This window comes from Apodemus sylvaticus, chromosome 7 (assembly GCF_947179515.1).
Source record: "Apodemus sylvaticus chromosome 7, mApoSyl1.1, whole genome shotgun sequence".
Classification (NCBI taxonomy): Eukaryota; Metazoa; Chordata; class Mammalia; order Rodentia; family Muridae; genus Apodemus; species Apodemus sylvaticus.
This window is the reverse complement of record NC_067478.1, coordinates 120,179,056-120,198,254: the sequence shown is the minus strand read 5'-3', so window position 1 is coordinate 120,198,254 and position 19,199 is coordinate 120,179,056.

Genomic DNA, 19,199 nt, shown 5'->3' with positions numbered 1-19,199 from the left:
ACTATTGTTTGGAATAGGTCGGTGGGGCAAATTGTCGGAACTAAGTTACCATCGGAGAGAACATCTGGACGCTAGCTGGTGTACCCACACCAGGTCCTCTTGTTGCCCAACCACATCATTATTAACAAACACAGGAGTAGTGATCTATTCCACTCCCATTGTCCTCAGAGACAAACAAGAATGAAATCACAGTCCAAACTTCCTGATTCTAGGGAAACATCTCTCAGACAAAGTCCAAGTAAAAACTTCCAATAACAAAGCCAAAAATGCTAACGCAAGGCAAAAGTGAACCAAACATTACTTGGGGAAAGGCCAGGAGATTCTGGTCCAATATCCCAAAGGTCCTTGCCATGTGGGTTCCCAACTCCTCAGGCTGTGCCGTAAGGAGACCCCATCTGCATTACACTCATGCACCATTAGCAGCAGAGGCTTGGCCACTGCCATTGTGTTCACTTGGACATAATTCCAGAAGAAGAGGTGTAGGAAGAACGACTGGGCCAGTTGCCTGTCACCCCTCTGTCATTTGCTCATCTGATGACTGGACAGTTATGTGCTCTACCCAGCTGGCGTCTTGGCAGAAAGTCCTCAAGTGGAAATTTGAGATTGATACATGTTCTGTTTTGAATAGGAAACCAGGAGGAATCAGAGCAAGCGTGGTAGGGTGAGAGCGTCAGGCTATACATTGTGACTCTGGGACCCCGAACCACTGGAATCATATTGTATCTTAGAGTCTAAAGTTTAGATCTGTGTTGCTTTGGCCATGCCACCCTGGAGTGTCTGAAGTGGCGTATTCCTTTTACCTGGCATCTATTTCCTGTCAGCTAAGGGCACTGCTGGAAGTGTCACTGGAGTGCCTGTAGCCTTGTACCTTTGCCATGGGAACCAAACCTCTCTCAGTTTGTTCTCTGGGTTTTCAGAGGGAGCATCTTAAGAGCATTCTCCAGGGAGGTGTGAGGTGCTTGTGCTTCGGGCAGGGGAGGCTGAGGCTACTCAGCTGTTAGAACGATCGTGCCATGATATGCTTCAGCAAATGGACGGGACTAGAAAATATCCTGAGTGAGGTCACCCAAACACAAAAGAACACACATGCTATGCACTCACTGATAAGTGGATATTAGCCCCAAAGCTCAGAATGCCCAAGATACAAGTCACAGACCACATGAAGCTCAAGAAGGAAGACCAAAGTGTGGGTGCTCAGGTCCTTCTTTTTTTTTTTTTTTTTTTTTTTTTTGTATTTGGTTTTTTCGAGACAGGGTTTCTCTGTATAGCCCTGGCTGTCCTGGAACTCTCTCTGTAGGCTGGCCTCAAATTCAGATATCCGCCTGCCTTTGCCTCCCAGAGTGCTGGGATTACAGGCGTGTGCCACCACCGCCCAGCCTGCTTAGGTCCTTCTTAGAAGGACGAACAACATACCCACAGGAGGAATTGCAGAGACAAAGTGTGGAGCAGAGACTGAAGGAAAGGCCATCCAGAGACCGCCCCCACCTGGGGATCTATCCCATTAACAGACACCAAACCCAGACACTATTGTGGATGCCAAGAAATGCTTGCTGACAGGAGCCTGATATAGCTGTCTCCTGAGAGGCTCTGCCAGAGTCTGACAAATACAGATGTGGATGTTCTCAGCCAACCACTGGACTGAGCACTGGTTCCCCAATGGAGGAGTTAGAGAAAGGACTGAAGAAGCTGAAGGGGTTTGCAACCCATAGAATAATATTAACCAACCAGACCCCCTAGAGCTCCCAGGGACTAAACCACCAACCAAAGAGTACACATGGAGGGCCCATGGCTCCAGCTGCATGGGTAGCAGAGGATGGCCTTGTCAGGCATCAGTGGGGGGAAATACCCTCGGTCCTGTGAAGGCTCAATGCTCTAGTGTAGGGGAATGGGCATGGAGGCAGGAATGGGTGGATGGAGGAACACTCTCATAGAAGCAGGGGATGAGGGATGGAATAGAGGGTTTCCGGGGGTGGGGGAAATGGGAAAGGAATAACATTTGAAATTTAAATAAAGAAAATATCCAATTAAAATATAAAATTAAAAAAATGCTGCATTTTATTGGTTACATATGAGGGACAGCCCGATTCAAGTTAGGAGGACGTTAACTCTGTGAGAGACTTTGTGGGCATCTTAATGCACAGCAGTGTCCTTAGATATACTTGGCCTGCCCTCTTTCAGAGTCCATGGAGACTCAATGATTAAGAACTTTTTGAAGGCAGTTTGCAGATTTTTTAAAAGTATAAAGTCTTCTGCGTAGGTTTTCTTTGTTGAGAACTCTGCCCTTTGATTCAGGCCCAGCACCCCCAGGGCACAGAGGTATGGCCAAGACCAGACCATTGCCGTCCTCTCGCTCTCTTGCTGTTGTGACTGCCCCAAGGATGGGCACATGACCTAAAGTGGGTAAATCACAGGATCTTGCAGTAATTGTTTTTACTGGAACCAATACAAATAAACACATTCTTTTTTTTAGTTCAAACTAGAATATGAATCTGAGAATCAGGTGGTTCCATGCCAGGAGCCATCCTCACTTAGAACTCAATGCCAAGAACTCTCCATACCAGGAGCCATCCCCACCTGGCTCTCAATGCCAGGAGACCTCGATACCAGGAGTCATTCTCACTTAGATCTCCATGCCAGGAACTATTCCTACGTAAATCTCAAAACCTCCTCCTTTTGAAGTTCACCTGTGGATAGGTTACTATAGCAACCCCCTTTCCACTTCACCTCCTCATGACCCCCCTTTATCATGCCAAAATTCCAGCAGCAATAACTAGCCTTACCTAGAAATTATGAGAAACTGATTCTTAGATGTCAGCCCCCTGAGATTGTTCTCCCTTTACCCTCCCCAAACTTTGTAAGCTTCCCTTTATATTGACTTGTGTAAAAATTAAAGTTTGACAGCTTGATCTGGATTAGACTTGCTGTTCGACCTCTCTCTATTGTCTTGTTGCCCCATTGCCTTTCTTCTAGGTGGCTTAAGGAACCTTATTGACTGTCCTGTTGGTCAGTTCTACACAAGCTGATCTGAAAGCACAAGTCTGGCATGCACCAGGCAGCACAAAGGAAACTGTGTTCAGATTCCTGCATGCAGCTGTCCCTGACATCTGCAACACACCTGCTCATGTGTAGTTTTCTGACAGAACTCTGAATTTAAGATGCTTTCAATATGAGGTTCTGTGTTTTCTAAATTAAAAGAGGTTGAAGTTTTGTTTGTGAGACATGATCTCATTGAATGCTCTGAAACTTGACATATAGACAGGCTGACCTTGAACTCACAGAGATCCTCTGCCTCTATGTTCCTAATGCTGTGATTAAAGGCATATGCCACCCTGACTTGTGAGGCTACAGGTTTCTCTATAGACACATCTTGGATAAAACAAAATAATGGTTGATATGTTGGATCCAGAGTCAAACTTCATGGATGTAAATTCTTAGTTTACCAACTCCGACCCTGTGCTAATTCCTGAACTTCCATAGAAGTCAGTTTTCTCAACTCAGATGTAATAAAACTGTTCCAGAGGTGGCTGTGAGGCTTAAAGCTGTTAGGACAATGCCCAGCAAAAAGTATGTAGCACACGCTACCTTTTACATTTTGATTTTTAGTACATTCTTTTTATAAATCTTGTTTTGGAGGCAGGGTCTCTCTACGTGACCCTGGCTGTCCTGAAACCTGTCATGTAGACAAAGTTGGCCTTGAACTCATAGAAATCTGCCTCCCTCTGCCTCCTGAGTGTTGGGATTAAAGGCCTGGCCACCACATGCCATCATGCTTTGTTTTTGACTGAAGAAAACTGAAAATAAACTTTTAAATGTTTTAATTCTCTTGTTCTGACTTTATGTCTTTGAGCTTTATAGGTGTAGAGAAGGTAGGTATGCTTAGCTTCTAATGTTGTCACCCATTGGGAGTGAGTGTATGTGTGTCTTTAAACACAAGTGTACTCATGCATATGTGTGTGCACATATTTGGAAGTCAGAGGTCAGTGCCAGGTGTCTTTTTCTATGGCTCTCTACCTTGTCTTTTGTAACAAAGTCTTTCACTGATCCCAGAGCTAGATTGAGTGGTAGTAAGACTAACAGAATTCTTCTTAAAGAAGACTAGCAGGTTCTTAAAGGATATACCTGTCTCCACACATCCACTCCCTGTATCTACAACACCGCCGTGCCTGGGCCTTGTTTTTACATGTGTAGATATGCAGATCTGAACTTAGTTACTCAGAGATACTTCACTCATTGGGCCATTTCCCTGGCCTTGGAGTAAACAATCACCACTGGTCAGAGGAAGCATTGTGACATTAGTGTGGCTAGTTTCTGTGTAAGGTTGCCTTTCTTCAGAATATAGCTGAAGCCAGGTTGGCTTGGAGCATTGGTTACTTTAGCATCATGTGACCACAGTACCTGGCAGGCACAACTTAATGGAGGGAGGAAAGATTTATTCTAGCTTATAGTTCCAGAGATCTTCACGGCAGGGAAAGGCAAGAAGCAGTTCATACAGGAAGTAGAGAGAGTGAAATGGGAACAAGTCCGGGATGATGTTCTCTCAAGGACTACTTTCAATGATCAACACCTTCAACCAAGGCCCCACTTTCAAAAGTTCCCAGCTAGCACTACCGTGTAGAGTCCAAACATTGCAAGGCTGACACTGAGGGAGACAGTGCATTCAAATCATAGCAGAATAGTTTCAGATGGTTTCATAGCTCTGAGTTCACTTTAATCTCTTACCATATCCAGGGTAAAAACCCTAATATTTAAGTGGGAGGGGGAGTCTTATGTCACATGTAGTACACTCCTTTGCTTTGGTTCTAAGAGTGTGGTGGTTTGAATATGCCTGGCCCAGGGAGTGGCACTATTAGGAGGTGTGGCCTTGTTGGAGTGGGTGTGGCCTTGAGTGGGCATGACCTTGTTGGAGGAAGTGTGTCACTGTAGGGGTGGGCTTTGAATCCTCCTAGCTGCCTGGAAACAGTCTGCTCCTGGTTTCCTTTGGATGAAGATGTAGAACTCTCAGCTCCTATGCCTGTCTGGATGCTGCTGTGCTTCCCGCATGATGATACTGGACTGAGCCTCAGAACCTGTAAGCCAGCCCCAATTAAATTGTCCTTTATAAGAGGTACCTTGGTCATAGTGTCTCTCCACGGCAATGGGAACCCTAACTAAGACAAGAGCATCACTGGGGAATCATCTTTGACTTGACGTGTTCCTAAACGAAGGACACTTGATTTTTGTGTCTTAGGAGTGGTCTGACCACCATTATTGCCCTGTGCTGCCATCATAGAGCTACCTTCCCTTCTAGCTCAGAAGATGAATCCTGAACCTGAATGCTTGCTGGCACCCGGAACCTTAGTTTGGAAGTCTAGAAGATAAAGATTGAATGCTACAGTTGCTACCAACAAGACCCTATGGACTTTCTGAGCACAAGTTTTCTCATTTTTCTCATCTCTAGAATGGGCTTGATGGTGATAATTCAGCTCTTAGGGCAATCGCCAGAGAAACAGTAGCACACTGTGATGGTTTTGTTTATTTTATGCATACAGTAGAATCATGCATAGTGACTGCTTGGTGGTGGTTAAAAGAGGTAATGTACTGGAAAGAAACACTTGTCTTCTTACCTGGGCCTAGTGACCCAGTGACATTATGGTGTGTTATGATATCCTCAGCGCTTTAGCAAGGACACATTGTAGTGTGTAATAACACACTACAATGATATGTATGAAGATTGAGTAGATCCCCATTGCAGGACGTTGGAGAATTTCTCCCACGAAGAGCCTAGGAGCACAAGCTTGGAGGAGATGGGGGAGGTACGGGAGCATGAATGGGGACCCTGGGAAGTGTTATGGGAGCATGAATGGGGACCCTGGGAAGTGTTATGGGAGAGTGAATGGGGACCCTGGGAAGTGTTATGGGAGAGTGAATGGGGACCCTGGGAAGTGTGATCAAAGAGAACAGGTTTCCATTGAGACCTGTGTTCCAATTTGGTTGTGTGACCACCTGCTTTGAGGTATTGATCCTAAGCAGGCACAGTAACTTTTGAGGGGGAGGAGACACTGTTGGCATTTGTGCCTCCAGCCTGTGAGGACCCTGGGACTCCTGGATGTCTGACTCGCCATGGACATTCCTGAGACTCCCACAGTGATATAATCTAAGCAGTCTGATTCAGGTTGGTGAAGTTCAGCTTCAAGGATTCACAGGCCTAGGTCCTTGTCTAAGGATTTCTATTGCTGTGACCATGGCAACTCTTACAAAGGAAAACACATTTAGCTGGGGCTGGCTTACAGTTTTAGAAGTTTAGTCCATTATTACCTTGGTGGGAAATGTGGGGGCATGCAGGCAGACATGGTGCTGGAGAAGGAGCTGAGCGTTCTACATCTAGATCTGCGGGCAGCAGGAAGGGACTACCACACCCTTCCTGGGCATAGCTTGACCATCTGAGACCTCAAAGTCTGCCTCCAGTAGCACACTTCCTCCAACAAGGCCACACCTCCTAATAGTGCCATTCCGAATGGGCTTATGGGGGGCATTTTTATTCAAACTACCACTGTCCTGATTGCACTTTGAAAGGGATCTTTAAACGTTTTAACTGGAAAATGAGAGGATCTAGCCCTGAAGATTAAAATAGTCACCACTAGAGGGTAGACAAGACAAACTTTGAAATGTTTGCTCACTAATTTTTATTTCAACTTACCTGTTGTTCTAGGGACTCAAACCCAGGGCTTCACATAGGAGGCACTTGCTCTGCCCCTGAGCTATATCCTAGTCCCAGAATTTCCCCCTTTCTTCTAAAAACTTCCCTGCTTACAAAGAATGACTTTGTGTCACTGGTGTCAAGTCTACCGTGACAGTGCCATCATTGTCTAAACATCACATTATCTAAATCTGTCTAGAAAGCCCCAGGGAGCACACGGGCACCCACACACATGATACACCCTGGCATGGAGAACCTGCTGTGTGCCAGGCACTGCATTGGGCATTTCATCCACTGTGTTCTCTTTGATCCTTACAACACCTGTCTGGTGCAGATTGTTAAATTAATAATTTTATGTAAATTATTAACAAAAGAGAAATTATTTAACATATGAAGAAACAGACTTATAAAAGTTAAATGTATTAATATCTTTTTCAAAGCAAGCAGCTAATAAGTAGTAGAGTCGGGCTGTTTGTTGACACTGTTTGTTGAAAGGGCTGAAATTAAATGATGCATCAACTAGGATCTCTCAAGGGCCTTCAGGGACCACTGTCTATCTGACAACAGTAGCTTTAAGTGGAGAAAATAGTTCTAAGCAAATTCTGCTTCTTGGAAGATGTAATCAATAGCAATATTGTTTTTATTACTTAACAACTTTTTAATGTGTGTGTCCTCACACAAATATAAATGCGGGATCCCATGAAGTCCAGAACACCTGAAGCTAGAGTTAGAGCTGCTTGTGGTCCATATAATATGGGTGCCTCTGGAAGATCAGTCAGTGCTCTTAACTGTTGAGCCATTTCTCTAGTCCCCTACATTGTTAATTTTTTAAAAAGAAATATGCAGGATGGAAGATGGTAGCTTAATACACAGATGATTGTCTTGTTACGTTCCAGAAGCTGTTCCCAAGGCAATTGACTCTGATCTAACTGTGTCCTTATATGGTGCGTTGCTGGGTGAGTATTGCTACTGGAGACTGTAAGCGCCTTTGACGAGCTTTGATGTATAATTCAGAGTCCAGTGACATACTTTCTGGCATTACTTTTGAATGGTTTTATTATTTTATTTTGTGTACCTGAGTATATGGATGTGTACATCACATGCATATCTTGTACCCACAGAAGCCAAAAGGTAGCATCAGATCCCTGCAAACTGGAGTTACAGGTGGCTGTGAGCTGCCATGTGGGTCCTGAGACCCAAACCTGGGTCCTTTGTAAGAGCAGGCAGTGTTTTTAACTGCTAAACTGTCTTTCCAGCCCCGCTGCTTTTATTTTTGAGGCAAGTTCTTATGATAGCTTTTACTGCCCTGAAACTGGCTCTATAGACCAGAATGCCCTTGAATTCATAGAAATCCACCTGTCTCTGTCTCCTGAGTCCTGGGAATAAAGTGTGCACCACCACACCTGGAGTGGCATTACTCTCTAAAAAGCCTGGTTTACAGGAAAGCATGGATACTGTCTAGCACTTTGTTTTGTGGTCTTTGTACCATCTCTCTCTGTTCATGTGTAGTGTAAAGCTTCTTCCTTTCCAGTGAGACCATAGGATCCTAAAGCAGCAGGACTGTTTAATAGATAGCAGCATGACTGTGAGTAAACAGACTGCCGTTTCCCCGTGTTACAAACAGTTCAGTTCAAACATCATGTCCTAGATACTGCATCTAGAAAGCAGCAATGGCGGGGTTGACCCCTTTTCCTTTGTGTGGTAAAGGATCAAAGGGCTGTGGAAGCTGGCCAGGCAATTGTTAGAGTGTCCAGAGCAATCTGAGGGCTGTAGACAAAATGTCCCTTCTTCCTTTTTGATGTGGTGACTCAGCCAGGAGCCCTGTAGACTGCCACCATGGTGAGTAAGAATTTTTAGTAGGGAGACCCTGGTCGGTCAATCCCCCACTGGCTATGAAACAATATTCGCACAAGATGCCGATTACTGCCGAGCCTCTCGATGTCCATCCTGGGGACACCTCCCAGTATCCTCTAAGATACCAACCCAGGTATCTGCATCTTTTTAAAAGACAAATTAAAAACAAAAAACAGTGCACACACTCTTCCCATCTTTCCCTGGCTGAATAACAGGAGGGATAAGGAGCATCGAAAACTTGTAATGTGCCTGGTAATTATTTAAAGTACAGACAGGGCTGTAGCATTGGCTGTGTAGCAGAGACTTACCAGAAGAAGTTCATTGGAGGCCCAGACTCACATCCACTGACTCCAAATTTGCATTTTAACAAGATCCCTGAGATCAGCGTGCAGAGAGAGGGGCATGTTTTCCATGCCTATCCACCTCGGTTTCATTTCACTTCTAACACATGAGGCAGTTTCTCAAAGTGTGGAGGGGATGCGAAGGCCCAGGGAAGGTTAGACCCTTGCCCCAGGTCAGTAAATACACAAAATGAATGTCAGGTGATTCTAGAACCTGTGTTTGTAACCAGTACTCAAGGGATTCTCACAGTTGAGCATATGTAAGATTTACCTGGGGAGCTTACGGCTCCTGAGGTTCTCTTTGAAATTCTGACCCCTCTGCAGCAGAGCCTCAAACCAACCATTCTTTACCCACTCATCTGTGGACCCTGAGACAAGACACCACAGAACACATCTGCAAAACCCTGCATTGTACTATACTCACCAAACATGCTTGTGGGGAGAGAGCCACTCTGTGTTTCTGGAGAACTCGAGAGTGAAGTCTTGACTGGTAAAAATTTTTCTATCAAGTCCTTGACCCATATGCCCCTAGAAATCTCTGAATCCAATCCCAATGCAAGATCCACTGTAGTATAACAGACACATCAAAGCAGGGGTTTTATTGGATGCTAGACAGATACAGAGTCCAGGTATGGAAAGATCTGACATCTATTCAAGAACAAACCCCAAACTATCTTTCACACGTTACAAAATTAAATACAAGTGGCAGTATTGGTTACCTTTTAAAATTTTTATTACGATTTCATGTATAATTTAAACCATTGGATGGCTGTAACTTTTGGTAGTTAACTGTGTACCCTTGAAAATCAGTCCATAGCAGCCAGCACAGCAGAAAGGCCTGTGCACTACCGAGTCCCTTAGGGCACTGACCAGTAACGAAGATGAACAGCACAGCCATGCAGGTGCTGTACAGCTCAGCAGAATGTGTCGGAGAGCACGTTTGGTTTGACATAACTTCTGAACAACTCAGTGCTGTGTGTGCCCCCATTATGACACACACACACACACACACACACACACACATGTGCACATAGATACACGCATTTACACTCCTCCCTCTACCATGTGATGTCTGCCACAACTTGTTGCAAGATATTTCCTATCCATTCACATTGAGACAATGAGAGACCACTGATTGGAGGGGAGAGAAGAGGAGGAGCTAAGAGAAGTGAGGGGCTGACGGAGGCATGGTGGACTGCAGGAGCGGAGCAGGGAGAGGAAGAGGTGCAGATATCCAGATGGCAGCTTCAGATGTATTTCTGGAGTTTTGGAGAGGTTAGAAATATTGGGATAAGACTTTATCATTGTAAATTGACATTATGAAATTGGGATCTTCTTATACATAAATATATTTGGTTAACTATTCAAGTTTAAGAGTCATGCTTTACTGGATACTTGGAAGGAGTGGGTGCTGGGCAGAAGCGTGGGATTCCCGCCATTTCCGGAGTCTATGGCGGAGAGGAAACACAGCTGAGATACTGTGAAGAGTTATCCAGAGTGAGACCGGCAGGGACATGGAGCAGAGGCCTGGCGGGGCAGTACTCTTTCTTAATTATTACCCACTACAACACCTGAGCCAGGATGAACACAGAACAGAAAGTGAGCTACACAGAGAAAGTAAAAAGAATAAGTAGTGATGAATTGTTTAAGAATTACCACCCTGCGGGGGTGGGGTGGGGGGCACGAGGCTGCACACGCCTTTAATCCCAGCACTTGGGAGGCAGAGGCAGGCGGATTTCTGAGTTCGAGGCCAGCCTGGTCTACCGAGTGAGTTTCAGGACAGCCAGGGCTACACAGAGAAACCCTGTCTCGAAAAAACAAAACAAAAAACAAAAAACAAAAACAAAAAACAAAACAAAACAAAAAACCACCCCAAGCCCATTCCTTTGTTATTTTGTTTAACAATTTGAATTGAACATTAATCACGCTCCAGGCTATTTGGTAAATACTTAAGTGGCAAATAGGAGTTTATCAGCTCAAGGTATCTTAGTCTCCTGAAGCTGTGTAATTGGAGGAGGAGGGGAACACACACACACACACACACACACACACACACAATTTTAATACATCAGTGCAATGAAGAAGCCCCTACTCTGAACTGCTCTCCACACGGAGGAGGGAGTCTAGGGCTTGGTAAATGTGAAAATGAAGTGTAAACTCTCATCTCTGTAATGTTTCCTTGAGTCAGACACCTCAGTGTGACCAGCAGTCTCTGAGTGGTTATTCCAGACTTAAAGTCCTGAGAGAGAGAGTAAAGTCTTTCCCATGATGCTGCTCATTGCGAACCCGTCTTTCTCACAATCCACAGCAGCATCTTTTTTACCTTGCCACCTTATTTCCATGATTGACGGTGACAGGAAGAAGAAATGAAAATTCGTACCCAAAGAAAATCTGACATAGCCAGTAACACCTCTAATGACTGCTGCTGTGTTACAGGAATTCAATCTGAAGTCTTGGGTAAGTGTCTGGTAATTTTCTGGAGAAGCAGGTGGCCCAGGCAAGGCTGAATAGACGATTTTCTTTTATAAAGTCTAAAAGAGGTCTGTATGTTGTGAGCCCACCACAGCCTTCTTCCATGACGGTTCATTTTGTGCACTGGGGACCCTGTTTTGAAGTAGGATGCAAGGTTTGTTAAGGTCCTTGATGTGTTCAGAGAGATAGAAAAGAGGGACCGAAACACAGAAACATCTATGCCCTGAAATTGTCAAAGGACATGTAGCTTTCCCTTGACTCACAGAAGATCATGGTGCTTTGGGGATGGAGGTCAAATCTAGCACTATGTATGTGTGTGTGTGTGTGTGTGTCTGTGAGACTCTCTTGATAAATTTGCTGCAAGAGACAGTTTCCAGACACATAAAACAGTCATGCGTAGTAATACACAAGATAGCCGGGCGGTGGTGGCGCACGCCTGTAATCCCAGCACTTGGGAGGCAGAGGCAGGCAGATTTCTGAGTTCGAGGCCAGCCTGGTCTACAGAGTGAGTTCCAGGACAGCCAGGGCTAGACAGAGAAACCCTATCTCGAAAAACCCAAATCCCAAAACCCAAAAACCCAAGCCCCCCCCCCAAAACCAAAATCCCCCAAAACCCACACAAGATTCCCAAGTCTCTCTCTAGGTTTATATTAATACAAGCTCATTTCCGACCTCCATGGCCAGCATGCTGCTGCACCCCCATCTCCATGGAACACTTCCTGTCACTGAGAAGAGGGAAAGAGATGAGAAGCCCCCTTCCTCCTCTTCTGCTCAGTTTTCATCGGCTAGAGGAGCCCACAGCTTCTCACAGGTCAGCAGAGCAGGCTCTGAACTTCTCACAGGATATACGCTTCAGAATAGTACTTGAAGAATCTGTGGGATGACTCAGTGGTTAAGAGCACTGACTGCTCTTCCAGAGGTCCTGAGTTCAATTCTCAGCAACCACATGGTGGCTCACAACCATCTGGGATTAGATGCCCTCTTCTGGTGTGTCTGAAGACAGCTACAGTGTACTCACACACATAAAATGAAGTTAAGATAATACATTACCTTTCCTGAGAATGTATCATTTCAGTTTTGCTAGTGTGCGAGGACAGTATGAGATGACTCGCTGGTGGGTGGGCCGTTTTGTCAAGGAGCCGCCCAGATCTCTTCCATACCAGCTTTGTGATTGCCCAGTCACACAGTACAGAAAGCCGTCAGTGACGTCTGTCAAGTTACGGCAACTTTCAGTGTGACAGTGGAAATCCGGACCTCAAATGTTTACACTCACCCCAAACAAAACAAAACAAGCAAACCGAACAATTATAACATTAATTTTATCAATACAAAAGTCGTGATAGAGGCTACAGAGATGGCTCAGTGGTTGAGTGCTTGTTGAGCAATAAACACATTTTACATTAACAGATATTCAAACACTATAAACAAAACAAATAAACAAACAATCCCCCCTAAACCGCTGGTACTTTACCCCAGCAGCCTATAAATAAGTAAAGGTCTATATCGAAACTGTTCCATTTTATAGTCCTAGAACCTAGTACTGCCCTGTAATAGCAGTATTAGTAAATTGGTTAGTGGGGATGGGGTGGGTGTTTCCTGATCTTGTACACACACACAAACACAAGCATAGAACTAAAAAACAATAAAAACAAATGGGTTTCTCTTCTTCTTGTAAGTCTTCAGCTGCCAGCCCATGAGGGCGGACAGAACAGAAGCTGTGAGCAAGGTAGAGGAACTTCCGGAGCGAGCTTTAGTGAGAGCGCTCGCTACTTGGTTCCAGGGGTAGGGTACATAAGGGCTCTCAGGCGTGTGAGTGGAAAGGGCTGATTGGTCATAACTCAGTACCGAATGATCATATGGGCAGGGAGAAAGAGCAAGACTCGTGTGCACTTGCAGAAAGAAAGCTCTGTGTAGGCTTTTGCTCCAGGTAAGGTCAGGTGTTTGTGCTCAGAGACGCTCTCCAAACACAGCCAGGAAGACAAAGGGAAGCCCCGCTGAGGAGGGTCCTCCGATTTCCACCAAGTTCTGAGAACTATCGGACATGGTGGGCTGTGACCTGAGCATCCGGGTTCTCCAACGATCTAAAGAAAACCCACTTTAGGAGGAGACAGGTCTTACTGCCTCCCACTTTACGGAAGGCCTGGCTCCACGATATGGAGATTGAGGTTCAACGACTTTAAGAGATTAAATCGAAGGCCACACAGATAAGTGGTTTAGCAGACTCCTTCCAGGGCTCTCCCTTTGAATAGTTCTGTTCTTCCAGTCTCTGGCACAGCCCAACTGTCGCTTGGTCCACCTGGCTGTAGTATTTTGCCCTGGGGCTTGCCTGGCAGAGGAGCAGGCACAGATCTGGAGGCAGATTCCATTCTCCAGGGCTCCATTTGCCTTCTCTGAGTACATTTCCAATCTTCACCCTGTCCTTGCAGGACTCGTAGGCCCTGCTATGGAGGCAGGCTTCCAGTATTACCAGGAATTCATAGCTGAAATCTTGGGTCTGGTTTCTGAGCCATGGTTCTTGTCAGGTAGGATGTTGACTACCTCATCCCCTGTGTCTCTGACAGCATTTCCCTCTTGCTAAGTACAATACCAGGAAGACGCAAAGTAAATTATAGGCCCTATGTCTTTAGTGACAGTCCTAAAAATCCCTACCCAGGAGCCAGTGGGTAGGATGGTGTAATGGTTATTCTTGGTTATCAACTAGACCACATCTGGAATTAACTAAAACCCAAGTGGCTGGGAACACCTGTGAGGGATTTTTTTTTAAATTATATCATTTGAAGTGGGGTGACCTACCATTTTTTTTCCCTAAGATTTATTTATTTAGTATATGGAAGTACACTGTAGCTATCTTCAGACACTCCAGAGGGCGTCAGATCTTGTTACGGATGGATGCGAGCCACCATGTGGTTGCTGGGATTTGAACTCAGGACCTTCGGAAGAGCAGTCAGTGCTCTTAGCCTCTGAGCCATCTCTCCAGCCCTGGGGTGACCTACCTTTGAATTGATCTTCTGAGGTGGGGAGGTCTACCTTTAATCTGGGCTACACCTTAGGCCGGCAGCCTAAATAAAGAAGGAGCTGGTTGTTTTTGCATACTTGCAGTCACTCTCACTGGCCAGTTCATTCTTTCTCGAATTTCCTAATTCACACCGCCTTTGGATCCAGGCATATGCAAAAATCAACGGAGACATCCAGCTTTGTGGATTGACAACTCCTGGACTCTTGGACTTCTCACCGTAGAAAGCCATTGTTGAACTAGCTGGAGCATAGCCTGTAAGCCACACTGAGAAATGTATATATCAGACACATGCTGCTCCAGATACCAACAGCAGTCCAGGCTGTGTGAATAATTCTGGGAAAACAGAATTGTTCAGCAGGAGAGCCCCGGAAGGAGTCTGCTAAACTACATATCTGTGTGACCTTACATTAGTACTTAAGTTCTTTGAACCTCAGTCTCCATATCGGGAGCCAGACCTTCTATAATGTGGGGCGCAGTAAGACCTGTCTCCTCTGTGGGTTTTCTTTAGATTTGCTTTTTAGTTATGTGTCTGTGTCTATGTGCAAGATCAGCAAACATTCCCTGCTACCCCCGATAACCAATTTTCTAATACCTACTACTTACAAGGCAGTATTAGGTTCTAGGAATATAAAATGCAACAGATTTAATGCTGACCTTTAACATACATTAAGAGCTGGGCAGTGGTGGTGCACGCCTGTAATCCCAGCACTCTGGGATGCAGAGGCAGGCAGATTTCTGAGTTTGCGGCCAGCCTGGTCTACAGAGTGAGTTCCAGGACAGCCAGGACTAGACAGAGAAACCCTGTCTCCAAAAACAAAAACAAAAACAAAACCCTAAAAAAACCCCATATATTAATATATGTCTAATAGAGTATATATGTCTACATTAATATATAATATAATCACATATATGACAGATACTATATAATCACATGAAAAAGAAGGTATATATATACATCTATATGTATGTATATACATACATACACACACACACACACACACACACACACACACATATATATATATATATATATATATATATATATATATATATATATGAAAGCAAGAGCAAGTGGGGACATTCATTTTGCAGTTCTGTTCTCTTAGAGACCCCTGACTAGCAAAGGTAGGAACTACTTCACTCCTGGTACCATCAGAGCTGGGGGTGGGGTGGGGCTCTGCTCAGTCACTGGCTCAGTGTTTCCACCTTGGTCTCCATTGCTTGATCTGTGAGATGGAGACCAGCAAGCGATAGTTTATTGCAGTAGTTTAGGAGGCTTTGATGAAAGGATGTTATCAAGCAGGGATGCTCAAACCTGGTATGCAGAGAAATTAGGCGTGAGAATGCAAGTTAAAATACAGGTGTGCGCATGCACTGCAGACCGGAGGATGACAAATGCCACCCTCAGCAGTGACATCTTCTAGGACAAGACATCTTCTTGGCTGGGAAGTAAGCCCCAGGGATCACCTCTCGTGATCACCGTGTCACCTCTCGAGCTTTGGGATTATAGTGCATGTCACTAAGCCAGCATTAGTACATGGGGTCTGTGAATCTACCTCAGGGCAAGCACTTTATCAATTGAGCCAGCTCTCTAACTCTAATACTGCAGATTTTTGAGTCAGCATGAACCAGCATGTCTGAAACCAGGCTCGAGGTGCTGATTTCTCCCAACTCCCCGATGATGTGGCAAGGGTGAGAACCACTGATACACTAGAACAGCGTGGGGCTGCAGTGTGTGATGAGAACCACTGACACACTAGAACAGCGTGGGGCTGCGGTGTGTAACAAGAACCACTGACACACTAGAACAGCATGGGGCTGCAGTGTGTGACGAGAACCACTGACACTAGAACAGCGTGGGGCTGCAGTGTGTGACGAGAACCACTGACACACTAGAACAGCGTGGGGCTGCAGTGTGTAACAACGAGCGTCTGAATGCCAAGGGCAGCGGGGAGGTACACAAGCATTTCTGAAATTTCCCAATTCGTCCTTCTTGATATTTACAATGTGTCGCAGAGGCGAGTCTGAATGCAGCACGTGTTGCTTCCCTCCTTATTACAGGAGTAGTGAGTGGTCTTTGCAGACAGAAGGCTAGCTCACATCTCAATACTTTTCTTGGCTGACATTCAGGCTGATTTACAGGGCTGAGGGCTAAAGGCCTGAACATATCCCAGAATCCTGTTGCTCCAGCAGCTAAATTAAACCTGATGCCCAGAACCTGCGTGAGCAGAATAATGAACCGTACTGTCCTCCTTCCAAGCCCTGCTAGTGGGCGAATTTTGTAGGGCAGGAGGCAGCCACTGGGGATGGAGAAGCTGTGTTCCAGAAGTCCCCGCATCGTTCGCCATCAGGCAAATTATAGTTTGCGATAGATAACTTTACCATTTCAACTTGCCTAAAGTTTGATGAATTCGGTCACACTCAACCTCGTGTTGTTGGATGTGTCTCTGTGTCTAGAGTTTATATCCTACTCCGAGCACTAGACTGTCTCAGAAAGGCTTTGTCCAGTTATACAACCAGCCTGAGAGATTCTCATCTTTGAAATGATCAACGCTAAAGCCGCCCACTGCTCTGTGGTGTTAGAAGCTCTAGCTTATAGCAATCACTTTATCTTTATGATTGTAAGCTGAATAACATCTCTATTCTCAGTCTGTGGGAATTTGTGTGCTGTGTCTAAGGTCATGTCATAAGCGATATAGCTGGAAGGTAAATCTGTCTTTGGACTATTGCATTTATTCCTTGACTTACTTTAGAAACTTCTTCAAAAATACTAATCCCCAGGGGCTGGGGAGATAGCTTAGCCTTGCAAGCACATTAACCTGAGTTCAATCCCCAAAGCCCACATAAAAAGGCAGGCGTGGCGGTATGTATTTTAAATCATGGCACCAGGGGGAGAGACAGGTATGTCCCCAGGACTTTCCAGCCAGTCAGTCAGTCTAGATTTTGTGGGACAAGAGTTCTCCAGAGGAGATTAACACACATACTCACTCAACCCAGAGACGGAACTCATGACAAACCCAAATCAGAGACTACCAAAGTTCAACTTGGTGAACCAATGAGCTTACTTACAGGAATATGGGTGAGCGGTCGCTTACAGGAGCAGAAGTGACTCAGAGACTGCTGCACCACCAAAGCTCAGCCCAGCATGGGTGATTATAAAGCTGGGAACCTGGAACACTCTGCACAGCCTGCAGGCAGCCCAGCAGGTTGGAGAGTGTCCTTCCAGGGTGCCTCAGTTGGTCTAAACCTCTTCCGGGCAGCTAGTCTGGACTGAGAGTCTTCCGCGCAGCTAGTCTGGCCTGAGAGTCTTCCGCGCAGCTAGTCTGGCCTGAGAGTCTTCCGCGCAGCTAGTCTGGCCTGAGAGTCTTCTCTGCAGCTCGATTTCCTTCTGGAAGCTTCCACTGCTTACTCTGACAGGGAGGGGCCTAGCAAATCTCCTCAGTCTCAGGAACTTCCTGAAGCTATTTTGAGTTGTTTACCTTCCTGTTCAAGGAGCTTTTTGCAAGATGGCAACTAAATGTTATTTTTTAATCTCAGAGAAAACTGTTACTTGGCTAGATCCAAGTTCAGTGACAGACTCTTCCAAAACAAGGTGGATGGCTTTTAATTGTTCTCTGACCTCCACATACATATGTTGTGGGTCTGGGGACTTTAAGAAATCTATTCACCAACCTGACTCAAGTTTCAGTTTTGGTAAATTAGAGACTTTTTACTAAAAAGAGAAATATCCAGGACCAAACCAGAAAGAGTTTTCTAGGTAAGGCCACAGCTATTGTTAGTCAAAAGATGATAAAGGCAAAACCACAAAGTTATCATTTTGAGGGAGCCCAATTAACTCATATCCTGTCTGGGTTTAGGTAAGGCTTGATTTTGTAACATGTCCAGCAGGTGTCTTAGCCATTCACGCTAGAGTTTCACACAAAAGCAGATCTTAGCAGATCTAACTTGTTAGTCTTGTGACCCGTTACCTTGAAGGAATAGCTAAGGCAGTTAAATATTTTGCAACAATCAATAATTTTTAAGGAATAGCCAAATTGGGTCAAGAATTGGTCCATCTTGGGCTAACGGACAGCATACATTCACAGTAAGAGCAACTTTCTCAGGGCTTATATAGCTTAAAACAATTTTGTTTTTTACAAGTTTTATTACAGTAAATTTATCCTCTAAACATAATATTCAGTACCATCACTCATGCACACTGTGCTCACGTACACACACACACACACACACACACACACACACAGAGAGAGAGAGAGAGAGAGAGAGAGAGAGAGAGAGAGAGAGAGTACACATTGCCAGTGTTACAGCTCTGAGGGGAAAGGTTTCCCCAACACACGTGGTATGGCTCAGAAGGGAAAGGTATCCAGGAAGTCAGGAAACAAAGTCACACTGCACAACAAACCTCCCATAAGAGATTTACTGGGACAGACACAAAAACAGTGGTTGCCTCTACTAGGGCAAGAAGCAGGAAGGACTGAGCAGGAGAAAGGCTTATGTATGGTTTCTTAGGGGAAGAGTTTCCAGGATGGAAATTTCCAGGGTGGGGATTGATGTGATTTCAAGTCCAAGGACTGGTTGGATTTCAAGTTCAGGGATTGAAGGGTTTTGGAAGGTTTTCAAACCTGGAAGTGGGTTCAGACCTTTTATCCTGTGCACACCGGTCCCCAGGTCATACCATGGCCATCTGGGGGTTGGGGGGTTAAGGCTAATCTAAGAGTTGTATGAGGGTGACTCAGAGTTGAGGGAAATTGTTCTGGGAGCTTCAGGGACTGTCAGAGGGATTTTTTTCCTTCAAAAAGAAAAATACTTGTTTACATAGAGCCAAACTTGGTTCTTCTAA